This window comes from Hakea prostrata, chromosome 9, assembly GCF_041222555.1.
Source record: "Hakea prostrata isolate BN-2017 chromosome 9, UWA_Hpros_2, whole genome shotgun sequence".
Lineage (NCBI taxonomy): Eukaryota > Viridiplantae > Streptophyta > Magnoliopsida > Proteales > Proteaceae > Hakea > Hakea prostrata.
Genome location: NC_142608.1, coordinates 37,768,808 through 37,778,808, shown reverse-complemented (window position 1 = coordinate 37,778,808; position 10,001 = coordinate 37,768,808). Strand labels below are relative to the sequence as shown.

At 38.2% G+C, this 10,001-nt stretch overlaps 1 non-coding gene across 1 annotated transcript; it reads left to right on the top strand.

The window, feature by feature from the left end:
• The first annotated feature begins 8,691 nt into the window (after positions 1 to 8,691).
• LOC149005194 (small nucleolar RNA R71) lies at positions 8,692 to 8,798 on the top strand. Its single transcript, XR_016169982.1, has one exon. It is a non-coding gene; the product is annotated as a small nucleolar RNA R71 (small nucleolar RNA).
• The last annotated feature ends 1,203 nt before the right edge of the window (positions 8,799 to 10,001 follow it).

Genomic DNA, 10,001 nt, shown 5'->3' with positions numbered 1-10,001 from the left:
ATCTGGTGTGTGGACAAGATATCATTGTTTGTGATGTAAAATGATTGCAATTAATGAAGAAAACATGTGAATTTGAATACCCCTCTCTGAATTTGTCAAACCATTGCTACCTGTGTTACGTTTGAGCTCTCTAAATTGATAATTATGAAACTTCATTTATTTTCACAATGCTCTTTGTACGTCGAAAGAAAATCACAAGAGCACCATACAATTTCTTCTTTTATTATTTATTTATTATTATTTTTTGGGTGGTAAACCACCTTTCATTCCAAATAGACAAAATGGTTACAAGGGCCCGATCGAGGTTACAAAGGTCCAAGAGCCAGAGGCACTCACAGGCCAAATATGCCTTGAACCAAGAGAGAAACCATGCAGGGGCAAATTGTCAACTACATCATTCACATTCCTAGGAAAATGGAAGAACAAGACCACTGCAGGACGAGCAACTATAAACAAAATTTCCAACAATGTAGCAGAAACTGCAACAATGAAGAGCAATGAATTGGTGCAAGAGTACCTCTCTAGAGTAAAGTCAATAGTGAGCCAGATGCCAATCTATGGCGAACAATGTAGTGAGTTTATTGTGGTCACTAAATATTCAGAGGTTTAACTCCTCGCTTTGATCATGTAGTTGCAACCACAGAAGAATCAAAGGATTTAACCATATTATTCTTTGATGAATTGATGGGATCCTTACAAGCACATGAAGCTTGGGTCAATAGATTAGGTGAACAAATGGAAGAAAAAGCATTTCATGTGAAAGGAGAAATCTTAGAAGAAAACATGCAAAGTGTCTGGAAAAGGTCTTGGCAGATCTGCAGTTCGAGGACGAGGCCCAGTAGTTCAATGCCATTAATCAAATGATATGGTCATGTAAGGCCTATCACACCCCACCCAGCCGATATTAGGCTTATCTGCATACCCGTAGGGTGTGATGCACACTATAGGTCCATCATGAACTCTTCCCACCATACCCACCCCCAAGCATTTTCAGCAAGAGCCTCATCAGAATTAACTTTTATCCAACCTCCTAAAGGAGGTGACCAAGGTGGAGGGGGTTCAGGTGAAGGCAGCAAAGCCCAAGTAGCAGAGAATTCCCATAAATGAGAGTAGGCCCTTTGTTAGGCCCTTTGTAAAACCTCTAAGGGAGGGAGAGAGTCACCTTTAAATATAAGGGTATTCCTAGCAAGCCAGATGGACCACAAAGTAAAGGAAGCTAGACTAAAACGCTCCTTAGGTAACTTCTTATCAAATTTATGGAGTCTACACCAAGAAGAGAGCCAATCAAACATAGCAGATCAACTTTGAGCAAGTCTAGCAAGGGCATTTTGGGAACTAGACCACACAGATTCAGGGAAAGGGCACTCAAAGAAAACATGAGTAGACATCTGGGTCTGCCCGACATCTTTGGCACATTGCATCCACTGGAATCTGCCTATGAAACAATCCCTAAACAATCCCTAAGTAGAAGGAAACCCATTTGCACATAGTCTCCACAGAAAAAATTTGATTTTTAGAAGAATTGTGGAGTTCCATATAAGCTTCCACATGCAGGGAGAGATATGTGGATGCAAGTGATGGGAAGAAGTAGATGGCAGTGATCGATCCAATGATTGTAACTTCTCATATAGTTTATATGGAGATTTGACCGAGTGACATCCATTGTTAGACTCCCTAGGGGATCTTCCTAGGCATTGAGAGACTTCCCATTTCCAATCTTCCAAATAATCCATTGTTTGAAGTCTTTGTGGCCTACCAGTATACTCCTCTACATCGCAGAGGGCCTGTTGCCCAAGGAAGCTTCTAGAAAATTAAAACATTAAGATAGCTTTTAGAATTCGAACTCACCACGAATGAGGCTTTGCCCAAATTTTCCAAGCTAACTTTGACAAGAGAGCTTGATTATAAAACTGAGATTGTTTGAAGCCTAAACAACCATAAAACTTGGATTGGTAAAGTCTATTCCAAGATACCCATTGTGTCTTACCTTCTCCTTAGAAGAAACAGGCTGATACTTGCCTGATAAACTCATGATAACATTTGGGTAGCAGCAAGTGCATACCAGCATAATTAGATATTGTGGATGCCACTGAATTTATTAATATTGCCTTACAAACTTGATTGCCTTACAAACTTGGGTTAGGAGAGAACCTTCCTATCCAGCGATTCTAGATTGAACTTTGTCTTGAATATCAAGTAAAAATTCCTTCTTTTGAGATTTATAGTCCATGGGTAACCCCAAATACTTGCGAGGGATGGGGCCCTATTTCATAGAAAGAGTTCGGGTGAACCAACTTCTCCAATGGCTAGGAGTGCTTGGACTAGAGTAAATAGATGACTTTGAGGTAGGGGTGCAAGTTTGGCCCTGGTGGCCTTGACCCGCCCTAAGCCCGTCCCTGAGCCCGAATAGGACTTGGGCTAAAGATTTTGGCCCTAAGGGCGGGTTATGGCCAAAATATTCTGGCCCTGAACTAGGGCCAAGGGTTGGCCTGGGATTACTCTTTGGCCCGCCCAGCCCATCCCGGCCTGTCCCTGATTTTGGCCCTAATCTTTGCCCTGATTCTAGCCCTAATTTTGGCCCTAATTTTGGCCCTAATTGGCCATGATTCTGGCCCTGATTCTAGGCCTTGATCTAAGCCCTGATTTTTACCTTGATCTTCGCCCTGATCCTAGCCCTGATATTGGCCCTAATCTTGGCCTTGATCTAGGCCCATGATTTGAGTCTGGACCCTCCACCCATTTGGAGAGGAATTAATTATAATCTACACGGGTGAATATTTGACACCTGTCAAATTTTAAAAACATGATCATGTTTTGTAAAAAAATTAATAAAAAAAAATTATATCTTCGTTACCAATGTAGTAAGCATTCACCTGATTTTGGCCCGATCTTGACCCTAATTTTGGCTCTAGTCTTAATGTTAATTTGACCCTGATTATGTATTATATTTTTACCATAATCTTCACATTAACATTGATATAACTATAAGTCTCGACTTTGACCTTCAGTCATTTTGATAATATTAGACTATGAGTTCACTTTTTATATTATTCTTAAAATAATTTTTATTTTTTGAATTAAGTCATTTTTAGTTCAAAAAAATCATTGATTTTTTTTTTGACTAAGGCGAGATAATATATTATAAATAATAAAAGCTAGTATATAGAGAATTTATATCTAACAAATCTACACCCCAACTTCTCATCATGAATATTGACATCTTTCTTTTGCCTCCAATGTGATATATAAAGAAAAGGAAAAAAAAAAAACTTATTAAGGACAGATAGCTATGTTTGTAACTAAAATATAATTTTCTTTAACCACGAAAAAAATATCAATACTAAATTATTGTTGATTTACTTGTTAACAAGTTTTTGAATATGATTTTTTTTTTTTGAATAAGGATATCAATGAGAGGGGTTTTCAATTTCCATCACCAAAGTAATGGGAGAGGTTTTTAATTTCCATCATCAAAGCAATGAGAGACTTTCAGAGATTAATATAGAATTATGGAGTATGAATTTATTTATGTTTAAAGCAACACTATTAACTTATTGACTATTTTATCATTTTGTATGAGCTTGAATCATCTTATATTTCTATGAATTTTATTTTTAATTTACTTATGATACTTTTATTTTTATTTTTATTTTTATTATTTTTTTATGAATTTATATTTGTTATTTTAGGTCCAAGAATATGACCAATTAAGGCTAGGCCAAAGATAGGGTCAATCAGGGCTAGGGACAAGGCTAATTAGTTCAGGGACGAGGTCAATTAGGGCTAGGGACAAGGCCAATCAAGGCTAGGGACATGGCCAATCAGGGCTAATCAGGGTCAGGGCCAGGGCCAATTAGGGCCAATCATAGCCAACCCATCCTGACCCGGCCCAATTAGGGCCAATTATGGCGAGAATGGGCTTGGCATGGCCCTGTAGGGCTTAGGGCTAGGGACGATAATCCTTGGCCCTGAACTAGGATCAGGGCGGGAATGGGCTTAGATTAGAACATATAGGGCTGGGCTTGGGATTGCAAAAGCCTGGCCCAGCCTGGCCCAGTTGCAGCCCTATGTTGATTCTCTGTCCTAAACCTGTACAAAACAAGTCTAGACACTCTTTCAAACCGTTGATTAAATGAAGAGATACCTCAGAAAAAATTATTACATCATCCAAAAAAGTAGATAGAGAAACAAGGGGCTTTTCTTTGAATGCTGATACCACAAATCAATCCCTCCAGAGATGCTTCGTCCATCAAATGGCAGAGAGCCATAGAGCATATAGAGAATAAGGCAGAGGATAAAGGATTCCCCGAAGTAAGCTGAATAGCTCCTTGAAGAGTACCATTGATAATTGATCGTGTCGCTAACCAATCAAAAATAAAATCCTATACTAATCTAGCAAGTAGAAAGTACGGGGTTGAACTATGGGGAACTAAAAGACTAAGTCACTAAGATTGAATTCAACAAAACTAAATTTAAACTAAATTTATTAATTAATGCAAAAACGTTAACTATGAATATGTGAAGATCTTTGGGATTTCAAATCCCCAATGCATTTCCCTAACCGATATAACTCTACACTTCAAAGCAAATTAGGGATGATCTTCTTAGATATGCCCTATCTTCGCAAGACTATTGTCCTTCGCGGAAGCTTGGCACACATAATTTGCTGAGCTATAGAACATCTTTGGCCAAACTCAAACACAATCAACTAGAAGATATAGAACAATCAAATTAATTTAATAAGCATGGTTCATCTACATCCCAAAGAAAAGGAACTAGCTACTCATTATCACAAAGTTCATAAGAAAACTAAAGATGAAACATAGGGAGAAAGAGAGAGAGAGAGAGAGAGAGAGAGAGAGAGAGAGAGAGAGAGAGAGAGAGAGAGAGAGAGAGAGAGAGATGAGAGCCGCATTCGCCGTCTTCTTCCTCTTCTTTGTGGCTGGCTTCTCTTTTATGTCTCCCGCACACAATGAATCCCCTCTCTTTACCCGTATATTTGACCTTTAGCCATTCAGATTTCCGGAAAACTCAAAACTAGAAAGTTGTAAATATTTTCAATAGCATTCAATAGCATCTTAAATCATCACAATCCAAGCTCATACGAGAGAGATGTGCCCAAAATACTGAAGGTAGGTCTGTTTACCCGATTTTCAGATTTATTATGCCATGATTTAAAATTCACCAATATCTAAATTATTTGCCAACTTTACTCCATATTATCTCTAATAACCAAAATCACCTTATTCCTGAAAAATACACAAAAATACTCAATTAGATCTCTTTAATTAAATAAGTATGGGGAATTAAATCAAATAAATAATGGTAAATGCATGCTTATCAAATACCCCCACACTTGAGAGTTTGCTAGTCCTCGAGCAAAACGAAACAATAAATGCAATACGGGAAATAAATAAAGAAAAACCTAACTCACTTTCGTAGGAATCACGGTTGCACTTAGTATGTGTAACAAGCCTTTAAACCCCTAGGTTACCCTAGTGGACTAGTTGTGTCTCGTGAGTGTTTGCAAAGAATATACACACAAAATTCTTAAGTGCTCTTCTAATTATTCTGGCAATAGTAAGAGTAAAAAGACAGATTCCAAGACAAAAACACTCCATTAAAGATTGAAGGGAATATAGGCACCCCCACACTTAAGCTCTTTACACCCTCTCTTGAGTCTAGCTCTAGGCAAACAATTCAATTGAGAAGTCTTCTCTTATCTTCAGTCTACCAATTCACCCTCAGATAAGACTAAACTAGGTACCAATAATACCAAGAACTCAAGATCTAAGCAATATTGACCTTCTTAGACATTTCACCTTTATAAGCACATTAATTCACTTCTTTCTTTAATGCTCACAGTTCTAGTCCGTGCAATGTCTTGCCTCTTAAGCTTTCTAGATGGCCTATGTAACGAGTGTTGGGTTATCCACTCTCAAGCCAGATGGCCTTAAGGGACTAGGTGTAGAATACCCCTCGAACTTACTTACTTAAGTCAACTAGGCTACAGGCCAAGACTGGACCAAAGACACCCCAACTGTTTGACGCAAGGCACAATGTTGGTGACACCGAGACCCGGTTACTAAGAAGGAGGTCTAACCTTTAAACTTCAGCATATATTTTTTCTTCTTTCACATTATACTTCAATTCACTTCACATTTAAATAGTCTAAAATCGGTCTCAACTTGTCACCATAAGCACAAGGCAATACAAGATAACTAGATGGTCAAACCTTTTGGACTACCTGGAGTTCCTATTTTCCAATTCAACCTCAGTCTCAAAATGTAAAACCCATTACTATTCTCTTAAGAGGGTGTTCATTACATCAGATGGGATTTTAAAAACAAACTCTCATTTTGTATCTAAGCAAGGAATTAAAACATTTATCTTACCAAAGCCAAAAAATTGGGCACTTTTTATCTTTGTGACAATGCTCTACCAACTATCAACAAGTCTTACTCGAGTTGACACCCCCCCCCCCACACTTAAATTATGCAATGACCTCAGTGCATGCAAGATATATAAAAAAAACATGATAGAAGCAAATAGAGGAAAGAGTGTATCCGATGTTTGAAATCATGATAGAGCACACAACAGTAAAACCTAACAATAAACAAAGAAAAGAGAAGAAAAAGAACAAGAAATAACATCTAAACAAATGGGTAGCCTCCCATAAAACGCTAAGTTTAGAGTCTTCAGCTAGACTTAGTGTGAGATGGAGCCAATGGAGGTGAATGCTCAAATCTAAATGTGAATGGTGACTGCTCCAAAGAAGTGGAAGAGTCCAACAATGTGTTGACTTCCTCAATATTTAGGTTAGATTCCCCAAATGGCAAGTAATACTGCAGGGGATCATCAATAAACATGTTTGGAGTATAATCAGCCACCTACCTCATCAATAAAGTTAATCGCAAAGCACTCTTCATCCCTATTTGAGCTTAAGGATGCATTGAAGATGTTGACTCTAATTTTCTTATTGCCAAATGATATGTCCATGAAACCCGATCTACAGTTGATGCAAGCATTCGCAGTGGCTAAAAAGGGCCGTCCAAGAATGACTGGTGGTAACTTATTGGTAGTTGTATTATCCATACTATAATCAAAAAATCAATAGGAAAATATAGATCCTCAACCTTTACCAAAACGTTTTCAAGTAGCCCACGGGGTAGTTTGATTGAGCGGTCTGCCAATTGTAAAATCACATCAGTGGATTTCAAATCTCCTAGACCAAATCTATCATAAACTGAACCGGGTAAAATATTCACAGTGGCTCCCAAATCAAGCAATGCTTTACTTATGGATAAATCTCCAGTGACACATGAAATTAAAGGTATACCTGGATCTTTAAGTTTAGGGGGCAGTTGGTTGGAAATTACCGAGCTGACTTGTTCAATTAGGTGCACAGCTTTAGGTATTTGAGTCTTCAACTTATGCTTTTGGGTGCACAAATCTTTTGGAAACTTAGTATAAGTTGGGACTTGCTTGATAGCATCTAATAGTGGGAGATTGATACGAACTTGTTGGAATAAATCAATCATCTCTTGCATCTTAGCATTCTTTCTAGAATCTAGAATTGAGGACTCAAGAGCTTCAGGGAAGGGGGCTTTGGGAGTGTAAGATTTAGGAGTAGGACCCTCTACAATTAGAATGTGCAAACCCTTAAGAGGAAACTAATGGGGAATACTCACAGGTGGTGTTTCATTTCTAGGCTTGTGTGCATCATCGCCAGTCTCATGGGTCAAATCAACCTCCTCTCGACTCTCAAGATCAATGGGCAATGGCTTGGGAGTAGGCAAAGGTGCATAATATTCCTTTCCACTACGTGTCACAATAGAAACTGCTTGGACTTGTTTTTTCCTAGACCCAATTTGATGATTAGGGTTACCTATTGGTTGACTAGGTAACTGACCAACCTCCCTCCTACTGATGGCATCAGCTAGTTAATCAAGTTGGGTTTCCAATTTGTTAATGGACTAAGAATGGGAATGCAACAATTGAGTGTTTTGTTTTAATCCACTAAGTGCTTTTCGTACCTTATCCTCAAATGATGAATTATGTGAGGGTTGTGGAGATGATGGTTGCTCATTCCTATAGGCATCTTGGTGCATATTAAGTGGAGGTGGCCTATAAGGTATTTGATTAGAGGGATTGGGCATTGAGTTTCGACATGAAAAATTGGGGTGGTTTCGCCATCCTAGGCTGTAGGTATTAGAATATGGATCATTGCCCAATTTAGAAATTCCTTGGGCCAAATGTGCATGCTCCTTAACAAACTCAGGGTATTGTGTAGCCAAACAGCAATCAGTGACATGATGGGATAGGCTAGAATATAAAACACATGCTTCAATTTGATTAGGTGGAGAGAAACTTGTAGGAAGTGGAGATGGGGTTTGTTGTCCTAATGATAAGAGATGGTCCAATTTCTTTGATAGCAAGTCAACCTTAGTGCTCGTCTCAATGGTAGGATTGATCTCATAGAGACCGCTCCTCTTTGGTTGCCCAATGGATGGAATCTCAGTCCTAGCTGCTGAAGCATGGTGTTGGGAGTTTTCACTAAGGGTCTCAAAAAGTTCACATGCTTCATTCTCATTCTTGTGCATGAAAGTCCCACCACAAGAAGAATCAACCATTTGCCTATGTCGGTCTCTAATGCCATCATAAAAGCATTGAACCAATTGCCATTTAGGAATAGCATGATGGGGGCACTTTCTAAGTAATTCTTATAGTCTTTCCCAAGCCTCATGAAATTGTTCTCCTTCTTGTTGGGAGAAACTCGTTATCGCTCTCCTAATGCTATTGGTACGGCCAATGAGGAAGAACTTTTTAAGGAACTCTTGTTGCATTTCTACCCAAGTGGAAATTTTAACATTGTCCAAAAAATGAAGCCAATGCTTAGCTTTATCTTTAAGGGAGAATAGGAAAAGAAGTAACCTTAAAGCATCAATTGCGAGGTTTTGAATTTTAACCGTGGATGACACCTCTAAAAACTCATCTAAGTGCTTATAAGGCTCTTCATTGGCAAGTCCATAAAAAGATGGTAGCATTTGAATCACACTAGATTTGATCTCATATTGAGCCGCTTCTATGTCAGGCAACTTAATACAAGAAACCGGAGTATATATCGTAGGAATGAAATGCTCACTCAAGGGCCTCATTGGACGCTCATAGTTTGCCATGGTTCTTTGCCTTCTAAGGTTGGCCAAAGTCTCTTCTAACTCTAAGTCAAGTGGAGTCAACTCAGGGTTTAGGGACCGATGACCATGTATACAAACAGAAGAAGAAAAAAAGAATAAGCTAAATAAGTAAAATTAAAAGAAAATAACTATAGCAAAAGGTAGAGTTTAGGACGTACCTAAAGCGCAATCCAGGTGATCTTTTGAACAAAAGTTACACATGTGGGATATGAGGGATGGGGATTTTTAAAAATTAACCTAAACAACCCAATCTAATGCAAATATTACAATTGGAAAGTCCTAAATACAATTATATCAAAGAAAGAAAAGATAACAACCTAAACTAATTATCGAATCACACTCTTGCAGTTATCTACAAAACAAAAGAAAAAGAGATTAGTTAAATAAGCAAAGAAAAATTAAAAACACTAAAATTACTCTAAAAATTATGCCTAACTGACAAAAATCAATCCTAACAACCGTGCTTTGGTTCCCCGGCAACGGTGCCAAAATTTGATCGTATCGCTAACCAATCAAAAATAAAATCCTATACTAATCTAGCAAGCAGAAAGTACGGGGTCGAACTATGGGGACCTAAAAGGCTAAGTCACTAAGATTGAATTCAACAAAACTAAATTTAAACTAAATCTACTAATTAATGCAAAAACGTGAACTATGAATATGTGAAGATCTTTGGGATTTCGAATCCCCAATGCTTTTCCCTAACCAATATAACTCTACACTTTAAAGCAAATTAGGGATGGTCTTCCTAGATATGCCCTATCTTCGCAAGACTATTGTCCTTCGTGGAAGCTTGGCACGCAT